The following is a 20276-nucleotide window of genomic DNA, read 5'->3' as shown; positions in this document are numbered from 1 at the left end:
ATGTATTGAATCCAATACCGCTTGGAGCTGAGACAAATGTGATTCCCAATCTGGACTGTGAATGACCACATCATCTAAATATGCTGCCGCATACGTCCTGTGTGGTCTAAGTATGTGGTCCATCAACCTTTGAAAGGTGGCAGGAGCACCATGCAGGCCAAAGGGCATCACTGTGTAGTGAAACAGACCATCTGGGGTTGCAAAGGCTGTTTTTTCTTTGGCACCCGGGGTCAAGGGAATCTGCCAGTAGCCCTTGGCTAAGTCAATAGTTGAAATATAGCGAGCATTCCCAATATTCTCTAACAATTCATCTACTCGGGGCATTGGGTATGCATCAAACTTTGAAATTTCATTAACCTTTCTAAAATCATTACAGAATCTCCAGGAGCCATCAGGTTTGGAAACCATGACTATAGGGCTGGACCACTCACTGTGGGATTCTTCAATAACCCCTGCCTCCAGCATTTCCTTAACCTCATTTCTAATAGTGTTCCTGCAAGCTTCTGGTACCCTGTAAGGCCTCATATTTACCTTCTTTCCTGGGAGAGACACAATGTTGTGAGAGACTAAATGGGTACGCCCCGGTATGCCTGAGAAAACTTCCCTATTACGTATTATCAAGTCGTTCACCTCCTTCAACTGGTCAGGTGACAAGGCAGCTGCAATATTCACCTTCGGTGTCCCTAGTGGCTGAGGGGGGTAAGTCAACATCAACACTTCCCTGTCCTTCCAGGCTTTTATTAAGTTGACATGATATATTTGTTCTGGGGGTCGGCGGCCGGGTTGCTGAACCTTATAGTTCACTTCCCGTATTCGCTCTATAATCTCATAAGGTCCCATCCACGTAGCCAGAAATTTACATTCTACAGTGGGAACCAACACCAACACCCTATCACCAGGCTGGAACACCCTCAGTGTAGCCTGACGATTATAGGCGAATTGTTGGTGTTCCTGTGCCTGCCTTAGGTGCTCTCTCACAATGGGAGTGACTGTGGCTATTCTCTCTTGCATAGCATTGATGTGCTCGACTACACTCCGGAAAGGAGTGGACTCGTGTTCCCACGTTTCACGGGCTATGTCTAATATCCCCCTGGGGTGCCTCCCATATAACAGTTCAAAAGGCGAAAAGCCCAGGGAAGCCTGTGGGACTTCCCTAATGGCAGACATCAAGTAGGGCAGCATGAATTCCCAATTTTTCCCATCCTTATCGATTACCTTTCTTAGCATGGACTTCAGGGTCCTATTAAATCTCTCAACCAACCCATCTGTTTGTGGGTGGTAGACTGATGTTCTCAACTGCTTAACCTGCAACAATTTACACAGATCGGTCATAACCTTAGACATAAAGGGTGTGCCCTGATCTGTTAATATCTCCCTCGGTATCCCCACCCTACTACACATCAACATTAGCTCTTTTGCAATACCTTTTGAAGCCATGGTCCGCAGTGGAATGGCTTCTGGGTACCTGGTGGCATAATCCAAAATAACCAGTATATACTGATGCCCTCTGGCTGATTTCGGGAGAGGTCCCACCACATCCATAGCTATCCTAGCAAAGGGGGTCTCTATGATGGGCAAAGGGACCAGTGGGCTTCTGAAGGCTGGTTTAGGAGCATGTAGTTGACATTCAGGACATGAGCTACAATGTTCTGTCACGTCTGCATGTACGCCTGGCCAGTAAAACCTCCTCAGGAGTCTATCCTTGGTTTTGTCCATCCCCAGATGTCCCCCCAGGATATGCCCATGTGCCAGATTGAGAACTGTTCGTCTGAATGGGGTGGGAACTAGCAATTGCTCCACAATGTCCACCCCTATCTTATTTACACGGTACAATAGGTCATTTTTTACCATAAAATAAGGATAAGCTGTTGGCGGGTCTGCAGTAGTCATAGGGGTCCCATTTACTACCTTCACATTTTCTTTAGCATAGTGTAGAGTGAGATCTCGCACCTGTGCGCTGCCAAAATCAGTGGGGAGTCCCTCTAACATTGACACTTCTACATTGTCAGCTTCAGGGGTCTCTATGAATGGATTCTCACCCACCCTGCTAGTGCTGGGTTCCTCACCCTCCATAGGGTCATCTACGTCACTACATTCCACCCCTATGTTTTCAGTTTAATTTTCCCCAACCAAAACCTTCACTGTCGACTCAACTGGAACCAGGTCTACTTTTAGCTCTAGTTGTGGGATCGAGGCAACTTCTGGCTTACAGTTTTCAGTGTGCATTTCCAATTTACTATGTTTTCTATCTAGTTTTCCAAAATTAGGAAAATATCGTCCCAGTATCACATCATATGGCATGTTGGGTACCACACCGACTTCGTAATCTAGTTTCCCGGCCTCTGTCTGTATGTTTACAAGGGCTGTGGGATAGGGGCGTGTGTCACCATGTGTGCATGTGATACTGAGCTCCTGATGTCTATCCAGCTTGTTGGTCGCTACTAATTTTTCTGTGACCAGTGTAACCATACTGCCAGAGTCGAGTAGAGCAGCCACTTCTTTCTCATCGACTATCACTGTACACATGTGTTTTGGATTAGGTACTCCGCCTATGAAAACATCCGTCCCAACAGGGCAGGCATAAAATACCGGTTTCTCTTTCCCCATATCACACACATTACATTGCATTGGTTCCTCTCTACCTGGGCAGTGGGCCGCAATATGTCCTACTTTGTCACAATTGTAGCAGACAATTGGTTGTGATGGTGACCCCCTATAACCCTTAGTCTCGGCTTTAGGCCCCACCTTTGCCCCCCCCAGTCTTGCTCTTTTCTTCCAATCCAGCGCGTCATGTTTCCCAGAGTACTTTGGAACCATCTTACCCGGTCCGCTGGTTCGTCATGGCCTGGGGAACGAGTTTTTAACCTCCGGTACATGCTCTGCTGCTCCGGCTGTATAGAACCGCTCTACAATGGCCACCAAGGTGTCAGCGGACAGCACCTCATTCTGGTCAACCCAGCGTCGAACGTCCTTGGGCAAACAGCGTTGGTAGTTGTCAAGGACTATGGCCTCCACCACCTCGGCTGATGAATGGACCTCTGGCTGTAGCCATTTCCTGGCCAGATGGATCAGATCAAACATCTGCGTTCGGATTGGTTGTCCTGGTTGGTAGGCCCACTGCTGAAACCGATGTGCCCTCACTGCGGTGGTCATGCCCAATCGGGTCATTATCTCCGCTTTCAATTTATCATAGTCCTGGGCGTCCTTCAGCTCCAGATCAAAGTACGCTTTCTGTGCATCCCCTGCCAGATAAGGTGCCACAAGCCCTGCCCAGGAATCTTTTGGCCATCCCTCCCTCTGCTGTCCTCTCAAAGGTCATAAGGAAGGCCTCAACATCGTCCTGTTTTGTCATTTTCTGCAGAAAGTGATTGGTGCGGGGAGTGGAATGGGTTGCAGCCCCCTGTGGCCCAATCCTGGTTGCAAGTGCTTCAACACTCTCTTTCAGCTCTTTAGTCACCTTTTCCTGCTCTTCTCTAAACATTTTATTTGTATCATGCTGGACCTGCAGTGCTTCCTGATGCATCCGCATAGCATCCTGGTGAGCCACCTGCTGCACCCTGGTCGCTTCCTGTTGGGCTATTACAGCCTGTAGTTTTTTTTTTTTTGGATAAAAAAATTCACTCAGCCAGTCTGGGTTTCATGAGGTGCTGCCCGCATTCTACACCAAATGTGACAAAACGCCTTGGCTGTACACATGTGCGGGTCTTCTCTGTGATCTTCTTAGGAGTAAAAACCAGTCATGACCCAGGGAGGAGGTTGCAAATACAGGGCTGTGCCTGTATGTTTACTTCAAACAAAACAAATCTGAAAACAAAACCTAACTCACACTGGAGTTGTAACTAATCTTACATAATCATTCTATTTTAAACAAAGTCTGGAATAAATAAGTCTTGGCTTTCTCCTTATGAGCTACCTCTGTTTTCCAGATAACTCACCCTATTGTCTCTCACTTCTCTCTCTCTCAGGCCCGCCTTATATACCTGGTGAATAATTGAGGAAGTAACACCAAGTGACCACATTAGGTGCTAGAATGGCTGCCTGAGGGTTTCTGGGGAGTGTAGTTGCCTAGGGTCGGTATTCTACCCTAGAGTACACACCTTGCAGCAGACCTGGCCTGACATATCTGCCATGTATGACCCTGCCCCTTGGTTTGTCACAATACATACATACATACATATACACGGAAAATAAATAATAGAATTATGAATCACAATAAGATGTAATGAAGTACAGAAAAAGAAAATGTAATAAAATGTGATCTTTAATACATACAAATAAAGAAAATAGGTATACCATTTCCAGATTCCTTTTTTGAAATACAATGACATGCATTACAAACGAGTATTTACATTATATTTACAGCCGGTGCTCGTGTGTCACTGTGTCCCTCAGGCTGTGGTTGGCGCTGACATATTGGGCAGAATGTGTCCCTTATTTTGGGCTAAAGCTTTCTGTGGAGGGGAACGTGGGTGAGTTTGTACCATTCTTGGGGGGCTCTGCCTTGTTGGGGCGGAGCTGTGATCCAGGTGAACAGCAGATCGGGCATAGGTGGGCATGTGGGCAGAGGAGTAGGAAGGCCGGTCAAGCAAATAAGCTTGCTAAGGTACGCAGCAGCAGCAAGCAGCCCCCCCATCCAGCCAGCCAGCCAGTCTGGCTGGCAGTGACTGAGTGGTTGACAGACGGCAAGCAACGGAATGTACGTGCTCTGTGATGTCATAGCAGTCAGCTGAGAGAGGCTCGTGATGTCATGGCTGAGCTGGCTGGCTGTCTGGCTGGCTGGCTCTGTGTGTGTGTGTGTGTGTGTGTGTGTGTGTGTGTGTGCGTGTGTCTGTCTGTCTGTCAATTCATTTCAATTCAATTCAAAGGTGCTTTATTGGCATGATCTATCACAATATTGCCAAAGCAGATACAAATGTTCTATCAATCAAGACAAAACATTGCAATACAAGATTCAGTGGAACAAATATAGTACACATTGAAATAAAATTAAGTAGGATATAAACCATATTTGTTGTTTGTATCAAAATTTGTGTCATGACATCAGAAAAATCACTGTTTTTATTTTGTTTTGCAAATGGAGTGCCACAGGCTGGTGTCTACACACTGTCTCGCAGGCTGTGGCAGGTGGATACATATTGCGCTGCTAAGAAGGCAGTGCGCTCCTCCTCTCCCAGCAGGACGGGGAGTTTGCAGCAATCGGGGATCATGCTGAACTCAGGGATATGCATTTTTAATATTTTAAAGTATGTCTCCCTGATTTTTGTGTATTTAGGGCAGGACAGCAGGAAATGCGCCTGTGTTTCGACCTCCCCTAGGTCACACTGGCTGCACAGCCGCTCTTCTCTGGCAACCCAGAATTTTCTGTAGCGGCCTTTTTCAATGGCGAGGCTGTGGTCACTGAGCCTGTATTTAGTTAGATTTTGTCTCTCTTTTATATTTTGGATTTTTAAGTATTCAGCCAATGTAATGTTTCTATTCAGGGCCCGGTAGCATTCCAATTTGTTTTGTAATTCTAATTCGTGTCTCTAATCTTTTGTGTATTTGCTTTTCAGGTACATGTCAATTTTCCCAATTGTTGTTGTTTTGGTCATTGTGTGTTCGGGCTCTGTGAGCCTCAGAGCCGTGGGGGCGTTTCTGTGTACGTGTAAGATGTTTTTATTAAATTCTAGGTGGAATATTTCCATGGGGCTTTTGTCCCAATTGTTGTTATTGAGGTTCATGAGGGGACCCCACACTTCGCTCCCATATAGCAGGATTGGTTGGATGATGGAGTTTAATATTTTAATCCAAATAGTTATTGGTATTGTTGTTTTCCCAAATTGTGTCTTTATGGCATAAAATGCCCAGCGTGCCTTGTCTTTTAATGCGTTTATAGCCAGGCTGAAGCTCCCTGATGCACTGATGGTCAGGCCAAGGTAGTTGTATCTGGTGCAGTGCTCTAATCCAGTGCTGCCCAGAGTGAAGCGGTACCTGTTTCCCTGAGATGGGGCTTTTTTCTGGAAAACCATAACTCTGGTCTTGTCCAGATTGACTGCCAGGGCCCATTTCTGACAGTACTGCTCTAGCAGCGCCAGGTTCTGCTGAAGCCCCTGCTCTGTGGGCGACAGCAGCACCAGGTCGTCTGCATAGAACAGGAACTTGATCTCTGTGTCATGGAGAGTTAGGCTGCGGGCGTCAGACTGCTCCAACACTGTGGCCAACTCGATGATGTAGATGTTGAACAGTGTTGGACTCAGACTGCAGCCCTGTCTCACTCCCCGCCCCTGAGTGAAGAACTCTGTTCTTGAGTTGCCAATTTGAACTCCGCATTTGTTTTCAGAATACATTGATTTAATGATGTCATAAACTTTACCCCCTACACCACTCTGTAGAAGTTTATAAAATAATCCCTTGTGCCAGATTGAGTCAAATGCCTTTCTAAAGTCTACAAAACAGGCAAATATTTTTCCTTTATTGTTTTGGGTATATTTATTTATGAGGGTGTGTAGAGTGTAAATATGATCGGTTGTGCTGTGTTTTGGTAGGAAGCCAATCTGACTCTTATTCAGGACACTGTGCTTGGTAAGGAAGGCCAGTATCTGGGCGTTGATGATACTGCAGAACACCTTCCCCAGGTTACTGCTCACACAGCTGCCCCAGTAGTTATTGGGGTCTAATTTGTCTCCACTTTTAAAAATCGGGGTGATCAATCCTTGATTCCCGACCTCAGGGAAACACCCGGCTCTCAGCACCAGGTTAAAGAGTTTGAGCAGAGCCTCCTGCAGCTGCGGGCTGCTGTGCTTCAGCATCTCAGGGCTGATGCTGTCGGGGCCGCTGGCTTTCCTGGGTTTGAGGATTTTGAGTTGATGTTTTAGTTCCTGTATTGTAAATGGGTTATCTAAGGGATTTTGGTTATTCTTAATGATTTCTTCCAATTTATTTAGGTTTTTTAATATTTTAACCTGTTCTGGCTTTGGATTGTTTTCAACATTTTGGTAAAGTTTTTCAAAGTGTGTTTTCCAGATTTCTCCATTTTGAATTGGTATTTCATTTTTTGTTTTTGGGGTATTTATTCTGCCCATATAGTGGTCTTTTTTCTTACTGAGGAGTTGCTTGTAGTGCCGCAGGGCCTGGCAGTAGCTGAGGCGAGCCTCCTGGTTGTCGGGCTCTCTGTGTTTAGTGTTGGAGAGATGTCTCAGGTGTTTCCTAGAAGTTTCACACTCCTGGTCACACCACTGTTCTTTTTTTCTTTTAGACGATTTCATATTTTGGTTTTTAATTGTTTTAATGTTTGATTTTAAAGCCAGTCTCTCAAATATTTCATTCAGTGTTTTGGTGGCTGAGTTTATTCCGTTTTGGTTTATTTGATAGTGTGAGGATTGATATCTGTCTAACATGTTTTCAATCTCATCACTATTCAGGGCTCTTGTGTAGTTCTCTGTGCTGGGCTCTGACCATCTCTAACTGGGTGGCAGGGAGACCAGTTTTGTGGGAAGTTTGGCTCTGACTTGTGGCTGCGCTGATCTTTTTAGGTAAAGTGTTATTTGGCTGTGGTCTGATAGTGGAGATTGTTGTCTGACTATAAACGCATTGTTGGCTTGTGGGTCCAGGTCAGTTATGGCGTAGTCCACCACACTGCTGCCCAGAGCCGAGCAGTATGTGAATCTCCCCAGAGAGTACCCCCTGGTCCTGCCATTGATGATATATAGACCCAGGCTTTTACATAGGCGCACTACCTGCTTCCTGCTCTTGTTTACCACGCTGTCGTGGCTGTGTCAGTGTGGAGGTGTGTGTGTGGCACAGCGGGGAGTCTCCGAACAGGTGTGTGTTCCCCTCTGTATTGATGTAGTCCATCTCTCTGCCAGTCCTGGCATTGAGATCGCCACACAGCAGTACAGAGCCCAGGGTCTGGAAGTGGCAGATTTCGTTTTGAAGCTCATGAAAGCCTTCCTCATTATAGTAGGGGGAGTCTGCGGGTGGCATATAAATTGCACATAGGTATATATCTGTGTTATTTTGTAGGGTGTCTTTTCTGATTTTCATCCACAGGTGTGTGTCTCCTCTCTGTACTGGGCATAGGGCTGCTCGGAGCTCCTCCCTGTACCACACGATAATCCCCCACGAGGCCCTGCCACACCTGACTTTGGGTTTTTTATAGGAGGGCACAATCAGCTCCCTGTATCCATTGTATCCATCCAGTGTATAGACATATCTGCACAGCACCAAGTCTCTACAAGAATGAAAACATCTGAACTATTTACAGTGTTGATCAGTTCAGGGCCTGTGCTCTTCATTCCAAAAGTTGAGGAGCGTAAACCCTGCATATTCCAACTGCTTATTTTAAAGGACATGTTAATATATTTTATTATACTTGTCTCTTCTACATAAGAAAGTTTAATTTGTGGTCTACAACTGATATTATATTACTATTAATAATTATATATGGATATACATAATAATCACTCACAGATTTTATCTTTGCATCAAAATATCAGAATAATTAAATCACATTTTTTCTTACTCTCCATCTCCACAACCATATATATGTGTGTTGAGGCTCAGTTAACTCAGCAGTGTGGTACAGATGACACTGAGGAGTTGCCTTATCTGGGCCAGCTGGGCAGCATCGGGCCTCCAGGCTCTGGAAGCCGCTGCTGCGTGGCTGTGTGGCTGTGCTGGTCCCCGGCTGTCCGCTCTGCTGTGCTGGACGGGCCCTCTGGGGATGGGGGGGTGGGGAATGGGGCCGCGGGGTCTCAGGGGCTGGGGCTGGGGTGGAGCCGGTGGCTGGGGATGTGGCCGGGGGCTGGGGGGTTTGCTCCTGGTCTCGAGGTGGGGGTGTGTGGGGTTTCGGCCCAGGGTTGTGTCCTTGAGGACCTTTGAGATGATCCTCACACCCGTCTTGTTGAGGTGGACGTGGTCATACAGGTGATGTGGCTGGATGTCTCAGTGGTGTGCCAGGTGGACGTTGGGGAGGAGGGCACATCTTCGGGACACTTCTGCGTTGATGGCCTGGATGATGTGCAGGGGCACGTCTGTGCGGGGCAGCAGTGTGGAGATGGAAATTTTGGCAGTTGGGAATTCCTCTGTGGCTTTCGTTGCTACCTGTCTCAGGGCTGAGGCCACATCGCCCCTGCGGGCACTCAGGTCGTTAGTGCCGGTGTGGATGAGGATGTGTTTGACTTGGCAAAGCCTCCTCTTGGAGAGCAGCTCCAGGGCTCTCTGTGCTGTGGAGCACCAAAGCTTTTTCACTTTTCGCCCAGGGAAGAGGCGCCTCTCAACCAGGAACTTCCCATTGGATTCGCTCAGAATGACCACCTCTGCGTTGACCTGCCACTCCGGGTTTGCGTCGGGAGTGGTGGGGGCAGCGGGTGTGTTTTGGGGGAGTGGCGTTTCAGGGGGTTGTGTATTAGTGGCAGGTCTGGTGATAGTGGGTGTGTCAGGAGTGGTGGGGAGTGTGGGTGGATCAGTGGGTGCGTCAGGGGTTGGAGGTGTTGTGGGGTCAGTGCAGTGCAGTCTCTGTGCTCCAGTGATGTGTAGCTCCTCTCTTAGCTCCTCCAGCTGGCTCTGCAGGCTCCTTAGCTGGCTGTGCTGGGGTGTCCTGGTCAGCTCCTCCCTCGCTCTGCGCAGCTCCGTCCTCAGGGTTTGGCTCTGCTCCTCCAGGTCTCTCACTGCTGCTCTCAGCTCATGGATCTCAGCCTTGTGCTGCATCTTTAGTCTGTGCATCTCATCCCGGAGCTGATCACACAAGGAGGTCTGGGCCAGGGTGCTCAAGGTCTGCTCCCTGAACTCCGCAAACTCCAGCTCCAGCACTGATAGGCATTCCTTTAGTGTTTTAATGTTGCTGGAGAGTTTTGGGGAGACAGGGGGGCAGTCTGTGGGAGATGGGGCACTGTCTGGCTCCGTGTGGCTGGGGGCAGACTGCAGGGTGGCCGGCTCTGGCTCGTGTTTCTCTACCTCAGTCTGCTGCTTTGAGGTGTGGAAGCCGAGAGCTAATTGGTCCAGGCTGCTCTCGCTGCCCTGCACCATGATGGTCCCGTTGTGGTATACATTAAAAGTGAGCATCACACTGTCTGTGTCTTTCTCTACCAGCACTGAGATCTGCCTGCCTCTGCTAATGCCCCTCTTGTTGTTATTGGGGTATGTCTGGCACAGGGTTTTGTGAAAGGCGGTGTAGAACAGTAGATTGTTCTTGACCCTGTTTTCTCCTTTACCGGTGTAGTCTAGGATGAGGGTCTCAGGAGATGCTCTCATCACAGCTTGTTTGTAGTCCTTCTTAGCCTGTGCAGAGCGAATGTCTTCAGGGTATCGGATTTCAAAAGGCAGCTCTGCAGTCAGACTGCTGTTCGATAGATTTCTATCAGTCTCAGTGGCAGTTGGGCTCTCTCCTACTGTCACTCTATTCAAATCGGAGCTCTGCATTTTCATTGGCTGAGTCAACTACTGAGAATGCTTATTTATTTTATTAATACATATTTTTTTGTTTAATTATTTGCTCTTACCTCCAATTCTTGTCTTCAGCTTTTCTTTTCTGACTTTTCTTCCTGAACTGTCTCTCTGCTTTCTTCTTTTTGTGTTTCTCTTAAAATTATTATTTTTTGAATACTTTTTCTTCTGAATTTCTATTCCATGTCTTCTGTGTATGTTTATAGTGCTATATATTCATTTGTAAATCACAAATTAAATCCGCTTATGTATAAAAACAAATGTTTTTTAGGAGCTCATATTCCTCTCTCTCTCTCTCTCTCTCTCTCTCTCTCTCTCTCAATTCATTTCATTTGTATTGTCAAAGCAATTGGACATACATACACATACATACATATACACTCACCTAAAGGATTATTAGGAACACCTGTTCAATTTCTCATTAATGCAATTATCTAATCAACCAATCACATGGCAGTTGCTTCAATGCATTTAGGGGTGTGGTCCTGGTCAAGACAATCTCCTGAACTCCAAACTGAATGTCTGAATGGGAATGAAAGGTGATTTAAGCAATTTTGAGCGTGGCATGGTTGTTGGTGCCAGACGGGCCGGTCTGAGTATTTCACAATCTGCTCAGTTACTGGGATTTTCACGCACAACCATTTCTAGGGTTTACAAAGAATGGTGTGAAAAGGGAAAAACATCCAGTATGCGGCAGTCCTGTGGGCGAAAATGGCTTGTTGATGCTAGAGGTCAGAGGAGAATGGGCCGACTGATTCAAGCTGATAGAAGAGCAACTTTGACTGAAATAACCACTCGTTACAAACGAGGTATGCAGCAAAGCATTTGTGAAGCCACAACACGTACAACCTTGAGGCGGATGGGCTACAACAGCAGAAGACCCCACCGGGTACCACTCATCTCCACTACAAATAGGAAAAAGAGGTGAGACATTCAGATGGTAGAGTCAGAATTTGGCGTAAACAGAATGAGAACATGGATCCATCATGTCTTGTTACCACTGTGCAGGCTGGTGGTGGTGGTGTAATGGTGTGGGGGATGTCTTCTTGGCACACTTTAGGCCCCTTAGTGCCAATTGGGCATCGTTTAAATGCTACGGCCTACCTGAGCATTGTTTCTGACCATGTCCATCCCTTTTTGACCACCATGTACCCATCCTCTGATGGCTACTTCCAGCAGGATGATGCACCATGTCACAAAGGTCGAATCATTTCAAATTGGTTTCTTGAACATGACAATGAGTTCACTGTACTAAACTGGCCCCCACAGTCACCAGATCTCAACCCAATAGAGCATCTTTGGGATGTGGTGGAACGGGAGCTTCGTGCCCTGGATGTGCATCACACAAATCTCCATCAACTGGAAGATGCTATCCTATCAATATGGGCCAACATTTCTAAAGAATGCTTTCAGCACCTTGTTGAATCAATGCCACGTAGAAATAAAGCAGTTCTGAAGGCGAAAGGGGGTCAAACACAGTATTAGTATGGTGTTCCTAATAATCCTTTAGGTGAGTTCATCGTAGCTCTTAATACTCTCTTTCTGTCTGGAGGAGATATAATTGAAGTATTGTACACGTACCCGGCTACTTTCAACACCCATTGCTGCACTGATATTTTTCCCTCCATTTTTCTTTATCCATTCTTTTTTTGCTGGAAGTTCCGTCAATACCCGTCAGCCTTTAAGAGACATCATGCAGCCAGGCCTCTTGGCTTGCGGCCACACCGTCCTGAACGCGCCCAATCTCATCAGATCTCGGAAGCTAAACGGGGCAAGGGTTCGTCAGTACTTGGATGGCTGACCTCCTGGAGATATCAAGTGCTGCAAGTTATTTCGTCTCCTGGGTAACTTCATCGTAGCTCTTAGTACTCTCTTTCAGTCTGGAGGAGATATTATTGAAGAATTCTACTCGTACCCGGCTACTTTCAACACCCTTTGCTGCACTGATATTTTTCCCTCCATTTTTTTTTCTTTTTTTTTTTTTTTTGCTGGAAGTTCCGTCAATACACACCAGCCTTTAAGAGACATCATGCAGCCAGGCTTTTTGGCTTGCAGCCACACCGTCCTGAACGCGCCCGATCTCGTCAGATCTCGAAGGCTAAACGGGGCAGGGCCTGGTCAGTACTTGGATGGGTGACCTCCTGGAAATACCAGGTGCAGCAAGCTTTTTACGTCTCCTGGGTAACTTCATCATAGCTCTTAATACTCTCTTTCTGTCTGGAGGAGATATAATTGAAGTATTGTACACGTACCCGGCTACTTTCAACACTCTTTCCTGCACTGATATTTTTCCCTCCATTTTTCTATTTTTTATTTTTTTATTTTTTTGGAAGTTCCGTCAATACCCACCAGCCTTTAAGAGACATCATGCAGCCAGGCCTCTTGGCTTTCCGCCACACCGTCCTGAACGCGCCCGATCTCGTCAGATCTCGAAAGCTAAATGGGGCAGGGCCTGGTCAGTACTTGGATGGGTGACCTCCTGGAAATACCAGGTGCTGCCAGCTTTTTACGTCTCCTGGGTAACTTCTTCGTAGCTCTTACTACTCTCTTTCTGTCTGGAGGAGATACAATTGAAGAAATGTACACGTACCCGGAAACTTTCAACACCATTTGCTGCACTGATATGTTTCCCTCAATTTTTCTTTTTTTTTTTTTTTTTTGCAGGAAGTTCCGTCAATACCCGCCAGCCACTAAGAGACATCATGCAGCCAGGCCTTTGGACTTGCAGCCGCACCGTCCTGAACGCCCTCGATCTCGTCAGATCTCAGAATTTAAACGGGGCAGGGCCTGGTCAGTGCTTTTATGGGAGACCTCCTGGAAATACCAGGTGCTGCAAGCTTTTTACGTCTCCTGGGTAACTTAATCGTAGCTCTTAATACTCTCATTCAGTCTGGAGGAGATATAATTGAAGAATTGTACACGTACCCGGCTACATTCAACACCCTTTCCTGCACTTATATTTGTCCTTCCATTTTTCTTTTTTCTTTCTTTTTTTGCTGGAAGTTCCATCAATACCCTCCAGCCTTTAAGAGACATCATGCAGCCAGGCCTCTTGGCTTGCGGCCACACTGTCCTGAACGCCCTCGATCTCGTCAGATCTCAGAATTTAAACGGGGCAGGGCCTGGTCAGTGCTTTTATGGGAGACCTCCTGGAAATACCTGGTGCTGCAAGCTTTTTCGTCTCTTGGGTAACTTCATCGTAGCTCTTAATACGCTCTTTCTGCCTGGAGAAGATATAATTGAAGTATTGTACACGTACCCGGCTACTTTCAACACCCTTTCCTAAACTAATATTTTTCCCTTCATTTTTCTATTTTTTTTTTTTTTTTTTTTGCTGGAAGTTCCATCAATACCCGCCAGCCTTTAAGAGACATCATGCAGCCAGGCCTCTTGGCATGCGGACACATTGTCCTGAACGCGCCCGATCTCATCAGATTTCGGAAGCTGAACGGGGCAGGGCCTGTTCAGTACTTGGGTGGAAGACCTCCTGGAAATACCAGGTGCTGCAAGCTTCTTACGTCTCCTGGGAATCTTCATCGTAGCTCTTAATACTCTCTTTCTGTCTAGAGGAGATATAATTGAAGAATTGTACAAGTACCCAGCTACTTTCAACACCCTTTGCTGCACTGATATTTTTCCCTTCACTTTTCTTTTTTCTTTTGTTTTTAGCTGGAAGTTCCGTCAATACCCGCCAGCCTTTAAGAGACATCATGCAGCCAGGCCTCTTGGCTTGCGGCCACACCGCCCTGAACGCGCCCGATCTCGTCAGATCTCGGAAGCTAAACGGGGCAGGGCCTAGTCAGTACTTGGATGGGAGATCTCGTGGAAATACCTGGTGCTGCAAGCTTTATCGTCTCCTGGGTAACGTCATCGAAGCTCTTAATAGTCTCTTTCTGTCTGGAGGAGATATAATTGAAGAATTGTACACATACCCGGCTACTTTAAACAACCTTTGCTGCACTGATATTTTTCCCTCCAATTTTCTTTTTTCATTTTTATTTTGCTGGAAGTTCCGTCAATACCCTCCAGCCTTTAAGAGACATCATGCAGCCAGGCCTCTTGGCTTGCTGCCACACCGTCCTGAACGCGCCTGATCTCGTCAGATCTCGGATACTAAACGGAGCAGGGCCTGGTCAGTACTTGGATGGGTGACCTCCTGGAAATACCAGGTGCTGCAAGCTTTTTCGTCTCTTGGGTAACTTCATCGTAGCTCTTAATACGCTCTTTCTGCCTGGAGAAGATATAATTGAAGTATTGTACACGTACCCGGCTACTTTCAACACCCTTTCCTAAACTAATATTTTTCCCTTCATTTTTCTATTTTTTTTTTTTTTTTTTTTTGCTGGAAGTTCCATCAATACCCGCCAGCCTTTAAGAGACATCATGCAGCCAGGCCTCTTGGCATGCGGACACATTGTCCTGAACGTGCCCGATCTCATCAGATTTCGGAAGCTGAACGGGGCAGGGCCTGTTCAGTACTTGGGTGGAAGACCTCCTGGAAATACCAGGTGCTGCAAGCTTCTTACGTCTCCTGGGAATCTTCATCGTAGCTCTTAATACTCTCTTTCTGTCTAGAGGAGATATAATTGAAGAATTGTACAAGTACCCAGCTACTTTCAACACCCTTTGCTGCACTGATATTTTTCCCTTCACTTTTCTTTTTTCTTTTGTTTTTAGCTGGAAGTTCCGTCAATACCCGCCAGCCTTTAAGAGACATCATGCAGCCAGGCCTCTTGGCTTGCGGCCACACCGCCCTGAACGCGCCCGATCTCGTCAGATCTCGGAAGCTAAACGGGGCAGGGCCTAGTCAGTACTTGGATGGGAGATCTCGTGGAAATATCAGGTGCTGTAAGGTTTTTACGTCTCCTGGGTAACTTCATCGTAGCTTTTAATACTCTCTTTCTGTCTGGTGGAGATATAATTGAAGAATTGTACACGTACCCGGCTACTTTCAACACCCTTTGCAGCACTGATATTTTTCCCTCCGTTTTTCTTTTTTTAATTTTTTTTTTTTTATTTGCTGGAAGTTCCGTCAATACCCGCCAGCCTTTAAGAGACATCATGCTGCCAGGCCTCTTGGCTTGCGGCCACACCGTCCTGAATGCGCCCGATCTCGTCAGATCTCGGAAGCTGAACGGGGCAGGGCATGTTCAATACTTGGGTGGGAGACCTCCTGGAAATACCAGGTGCTGCAAGCTTCTTACGTCTCCTGGGTAACTTCATCATAGCTCTTAATACTCCCTTTCTGTCTGGAGGAGATATAATTGAAGAATTGTACACGTACCCGACTTGTTTCAACACCCTTTGCTGTACTGATATTTTTCCCTGCATTTTTCTTTTTTCTTTTTTTTTTTTGCTGTAAGTTCCGTCAATACCTGCCAGCATTTAAGAGACATCATGCAGCCAGGCCTCTTGGTTTGCGGCCACACCGTCCTGAACGCGCCCAATCTCGTGAGATCTCGGAATTTAAACGGGGCAGGGCCTGGTCAGTACTTGGATGGTTGACCTCCTGGAAATACCAGGTGCTGCAAGCTTTTAACGTCACTTGGGTAACTTCATCGTAGCTCTTAATACTCTCTTTCTGTCTGGAGGAGATATAATTGAAGAATTGTACACGTACCCGGCTACTTTCAACACCCATTGCTGCACTGATATTTTTCCCTCCATTCTTCTTTTTTCTTTTGTTTTTTGCTGGAAGTTCCGTCAATACCCTCCAGCCTTTAAGAGACATCATACAGCCAGGCCTCGTGGCTTGCGGCCACACCGTCCTGAACGCGCCCCATCTCATCAGATCTCGGAAGCGAAACGCGGCAGGGTCTTGTCAGTACTTGCATGTGTGACCTCCTGGAAATACCAGGTGCTGCAAGCTTTTTTCGTCTCCTGGGTAACTTTATCGTAGCTCTTAATACTCTCTTTCTGTCTGGAGAAGATATAATTGAAGTATTGTACACGTACCCGGCTACATTCAACACCCTTTGCTGCACTGATATTTTTCCCTCCATTTTTCTTTTTTCTTTTGTTTTTTGCTGAAAGTTCTGTCAATACCCTCCAGCCTTTAAGAGACATCATACAGCCAGGCCTCTTGGCTTGCGGCCACACCGTCCTGAACGCGCCCCATCTCATCAGATCTCAGAAGCTAAACGCGGCAGGGCCTTGTCAGTACTTGCATGTGTGACCTCCTGGAAATACCAGGTGCTGCAAGCTTTTTTCGTCTCCTGGGTAACTTTATCGTAGCTCTTAATACTCTCTATCTGTCTGGAGAAGATATAATTGAAGTATTGTACACGTACCTGGCTACTTTCAACACCCTTTGCTGCAATGATGTTTTTCCCTCCATTTTTCTAATTTTTTTTTTTTTTTTTTTTTTTGCTGGAAGTTCCGTCAATACCCGCCAGCCTTTAAGAGACATCATGCAGCCAGGCCTCTTGCCTTGCGGCCACACTGTCCTGAACGTGCCCGATCTCGTCAGATCTCGGAAGCTAGACGGGCCAGGGCCTGGTCAGTGGTTGGATGGGAGACCTCCTGGAAATACCTGTTGCTAAAAGCTTTTTCAGCTCCTGGGTAACTTCATTGTAGCTCTTAATACTATCTTTCTGTCTGAGAAGATATAATTGAAGAATTGTACACGTACCCGGCTACTTTCAACACCCTTTGCTGCACTGATATTTTTCCCTCCATTTTTATATATATATTTTTTTTTTTTTTTGCTGGAAGTTCCGTCAATACCCGCCAGCCTTTAAGAGACATCATGCAGCCAGGCCTCTCGGTTTGCGGACACACCGTCATGAAAGCGTCCGATCTCGTCAGATCTCGGAAACTAAACGGGGCAGGGTCTAGTCTGTACTTGGATGGGAGACCTCCTAGAATTACCTGGTGCTGCAGGCTTTTTCGTCTCTTGGGTAACTTCATCGTAGCTCTTAATACTCTCTTTCTGTCTGGAGGAGATATAATTGAAGAATTGTACACGTACCCGGCTACTTTCAACACCCTTTGCTGCACTGATATTTTTCCCATCATTTTTCTTTTTTCTTTTTTTTTTTTGCTGGAAGTTCCGTCAATACCCTCCAGCCTTTAAGAGACAGCATGCAGCCAGGCCTCTTGGCTTGCGGCCACACCGTCCTGAACGCGCCCGATCTCTCTTTCTGTCTGGAGGAGATATAATTGAAGTATTGTACACATACCCGGCTTCATTCAACACCCTTTGCTGCACTGGTATTTTTCCCTTCATTTTTCTTTTTTTTTGTTTTGTTGGAAGTTCCGTCAATACCCGCCAGCCTTTTAGAGATATCATGCAGCCAGCCCTCTTGTCTTGCGGCCATACCGTCCTGAACGCGTCCGATCTCATCAGATCTCGGAAGCTAGACGGGCCAGGGCCTGGTCAGTGGTTGGATGGGAGACCTCCTGGAAATACCTGGTGCTGCAAGCTTTTACGTCTTCTGGGTAAGTTTATCGTAGCTCTTAATACTCTCTTTCTGTCTGGAGGAGATATAATTGAAGTATTGTACACATACCCGGCTTCTTTCAACACTCTTTCCTGCACTGGTATTTTTCCCTCCATTTTTCTTTTTTCTTTTTATTCTTTCTGGAAGTTCCGTCAATACCCACCAGCCTTTAAGAGACATCATGCAGCAAGGCCTCTCGGCTTGCGGCCACACCGTCTTGAACGCGCCCGATCTCGTCAGATCTCGGAAGCTACCGGGGCAGGACCTGGTCAGTACTTGAATGTGAGACCTCCTGGAAATACCTGGTGCTGCAAGCTTTATCGTCTCCTGGGTAACTTCATCGAAGCTCTTAATACTCTCTTTCTGTCCGGAGGAGATATAATTGAAGAATTGTACACGTACCCGGCTACTTTCAACAACCTTTGCTGCACTGATATTTTTCCCTCAATTTTTCTTTTTTCTTTTTTATTTTGCTGGAAGTTCCGTCAATACCCTCCAGCCTTTAAGAGACATCATGCAGCCAGACCTCTTGGCTTGCGGCCACACCGTCCTGAACGCGCTCGATCTCGTCAGATCTCGGAAGCTGAACGGGGCAAGGCCTGGTCACTACTTGGATGGGTGATCTCCTGGAAATACCAGGTGCTGCAAGTTTTTCGTCTCCTGGGTAACTTCATCATAGCTCTTAATACTCTCTTTCTGTCTGGAGAAGATATAATTGAAGTATTGTACACGTACCCGCCTACTTTCAACACCCTTTCCTGATCTAATATTTTTCCCTTCATTTTTCAATTTTTTTTATTTTATTTTTTTTTGCTTGAAATTCCGTCAATACCCGCCAGCTTTTAAGAGACATCATGCAGCCAGGCCTCTCGGCATGCGGACACATTGTCCTGAACGCGCCCGATCTCATCAGATCTCGGAAGCTGAACGGGGCAAGGCCTGGTCACTACTTGGATGGGTGATCTCCTGGAAATACCAGGTGCTGCAAGCTTTTTCGTCTCCTGGGTAACTTCATCATAGCTCTTAATACTCTCTTTCTGTCTGGAGGAGATATAATTGAAGTATTGTACACGTACCCGGCTACTTTCAACACACTTTGCAGCAGTGATATTTTTCCCTCCATTTTTCTTATTTCTTTTTTATTTTGCTGGAAGTTCCGTCAATACCCTCCAGCCTTTAAGAGACATCATGCATCCAGGCCTCTTGGCTTGCGGCCACACCGCCCTGAACGCGCCCGATCTCGTCAGATCTCGGAAGCTAAACGGGGCAGGGCCTGGTCAGTACTTGGATAGGTGACCTCCTGGAAATACCAGGTGCTGCAAGCTTTTTACGTCTCCTGGGAAACTTCATCGTAGCTCTTAATACTCTCTTTCTGTCTGGAGAAGATATAATTGAAGAATTGTACACGTACCCGGCTACTTTCAACACACTTTGCAGCAGTGATATTTTTCCCTCCATTTTTCTTATTTCTTTTTTTTTTTGCTGGAAGTTCCATCAATACCCTCCAGCCTTTAAGAGACATCATGCAGCCAGGCCTCTTGGCTTGCGGCCACACCCTCCTGAACGTGCCCGATCTCGTCAGATCTCGTGAAGCTAAACGGGGCAGGGCCTGGTCAGTTCTTGGATGGGTGACCTCCTGGAAATACCAGGTGCTGCGAGCCTTTTTCGTCACTTGGGTTACTTCATCATAGCTCTTAAAACTCTCTTTCTGTCTGGAGGAGATATAATTGAAGTATTGTACACGTACCCGGCTACTTTCAACACTCTTTCCTGCACTGATATTTTTCCCTCCATTTTTCTATTTTTTATTTTTTTATTTTTTTGGAAGTTCCGTCAATACCCACCAGCCTTTAAGAGACATCATGCAGCCAGGCTTATTGGCTTGCGGCCACACCGTCCTGAACGCGCCCGATCTCATCAGATCTCGAAAGCTAAACGGGGCAGGGCCTGGTCAGTACTTGGTTGGGTGACCTCCTGGAAATACCAGGTGCTGCAAGCTTTTTCGTCTCCTCGGTAACTTCATCGTAGCTCTTATTTCTCTCTTTCTGTCTGGAGGAGATAAAATTGAAGAATTGTACACGTACCCGGCTACTTTCAACACCCTTTGCTGCACTGATATTTTTCCCTGCATTTTTCTATTTTTTTTTCTTTCTTTTTTTGCTGGAAGTTCCGTCAATACCCGCCAGCCTTTAAGAGACATCATGCAGCCAGGCCTCTTGGCTTGCGGCCACACCGTCCTGAACGCGCCCCATCTCATCAGATCTCGGAAGCTAAACGCGGCAGGGCCTTGTCAGTACTTGCATGTGTGATCTCCTGGAAATACCAGGTGCTGCAAGCTTTTTTGTCTCCTGGGTAACTTCATCGTAGCTCTTAATACTCTCTTTCTGTCTGGAGCAGATATAATTGAAGTAT

The 20276-nt window shown here is 46.5% G+C and overlaps 3 non-coding genes and 19 pseudogenes across 3 annotated transcripts; all 22 read left to right on the top strand.

The window, feature by feature from the left end:
• The first annotated feature begins 12133 nt into the window (after positions 1 to 12133).
• Positions 12134 to 12252, top strand: LOC136726837 (uncharacterized; annotated as a pseudogene).
• A 217-nt stretch (positions 12253 to 12469) lies between these two features.
• On the top strand, positions 12470 to 12588 carry LOC136727092 (uncharacterized; annotated as a pseudogene).
• Positions 12589 to 12807: 219 nt separating this feature from the next.
• On the top strand, positions 12808 to 12926 carry LOC136726550 (uncharacterized; annotated as a pseudogene).
• A 216-nt stretch (positions 12927 to 13142) lies between these two features.
• LOC136726758 (uncharacterized) lies at positions 13143 to 13261 on the top strand (annotated as a pseudogene).
• Positions 13262 to 13477: 216 nt separating this feature from the next.
• LOC136726680 (uncharacterized) lies at positions 13478 to 13596 on the top strand (annotated as a pseudogene).
• A 219-nt stretch (positions 13597 to 13815) lies between these two features.
• On the top strand, positions 13816 to 13934 carry LOC136726765 (uncharacterized; annotated as a pseudogene).
• Positions 13935 to 14150: 216 nt separating this feature from the next.
• On the top strand, positions 14151 to 14269 carry LOC136726934 (5S ribosomal RNA). The gene has a single exon (XR_010808309.1). It is a non-coding gene; the product is annotated as a 5S ribosomal RNA (ribosomal RNA).
• A 215-nt stretch (positions 14270 to 14484) lies between these two features.
• LOC136727385 (uncharacterized) lies at positions 14485 to 14603 on the top strand (annotated as a pseudogene).
• A 220-nt stretch (positions 14604 to 14823) lies between these two features.
• LOC136726811 (uncharacterized) lies at positions 14824 to 14942 on the top strand (annotated as a pseudogene).
• Positions 14943 to 15158: 216 nt separating this feature from the next.
• LOC136727252 (uncharacterized) lies at positions 15159 to 15277 on the top strand (annotated as a pseudogene).
• A 224-nt stretch (positions 15278 to 15501) lies between these two features.
• On the top strand, positions 15502 to 15620 carry LOC136727379 (uncharacterized; annotated as a pseudogene).
• Positions 15621 to 15837: 217 nt separating this feature from the next.
• LOC136727343 (uncharacterized) lies at positions 15838 to 15956 on the top strand (annotated as a pseudogene).
• Positions 15957 to 16172: 216 nt separating this feature from the next.
• LOC136726808 (uncharacterized) lies at positions 16173 to 16291 on the top strand (annotated as a pseudogene).
• Positions 16292 to 16507: 216 nt separating this feature from the next.
• Positions 16508 to 16626, top strand: LOC136726784 (uncharacterized; annotated as a pseudogene).
• Positions 16627 to 17729: 1103 nt separating this feature from the next.
• Positions 17730 to 17848, top strand: LOC136727280 (uncharacterized; annotated as a pseudogene).
• Positions 17849 to 18063: 215 nt separating this feature from the next.
• Positions 18064 to 18181, top strand: LOC136726630 (uncharacterized; annotated as a pseudogene).
• Positions 18182 to 18396: 215 nt separating this feature from the next.
• On the top strand, positions 18397 to 18515 carry LOC136726575 (uncharacterized; annotated as a pseudogene).
• Positions 18516 to 18736: 221 nt separating this feature from the next.
• Positions 18737 to 18855, top strand: LOC136726636 (uncharacterized; annotated as a pseudogene).
• A 215-nt stretch (positions 18856 to 19070) lies between these two features.
• Positions 19071 to 19189, top strand: LOC136727337 (5S ribosomal RNA). Its single transcript, XR_010808425.1, has one exon. It is a non-coding gene; the product is annotated as a 5S ribosomal RNA (ribosomal RNA).
• A 216-nt stretch (positions 19190 to 19405) lies between these two features.
• On the top strand, positions 19406 to 19525 carry LOC136727299 (uncharacterized; annotated as a pseudogene).
• Positions 19526 to 19744: 219 nt separating this feature from the next.
• LOC136726525 (5S ribosomal RNA) lies at positions 19745 to 19863 on the top strand. The gene has a single exon (XR_010808210.1). It is a non-coding gene; the product is annotated as a 5S ribosomal RNA (ribosomal RNA).
• Positions 19864 to 20083: 220 nt separating this feature from the next.
• On the top strand, positions 20084 to 20202 carry LOC136726638 (uncharacterized; annotated as a pseudogene).
• The last annotated feature ends 74 nt before the right edge of the window (positions 20203 to 20276 follow it).

This window comes from Amia ocellicauda, unplaced genomic scaffold, assembly GCF_036373705.1.
Source record: "Amia ocellicauda isolate fAmiCal2 unplaced genomic scaffold, fAmiCal2.hap1 HAP1_SCAFFOLD_26, whole genome shotgun sequence".
NCBI lineage: Eukaryota > Metazoa > Chordata > Actinopteri > Amiiformes > Amiidae > Amia > Amia ocellicauda.
Note: the sequence above shows the minus strand (reverse complement) of the source record. Positions and strands in the feature narration are given on the sequence as shown.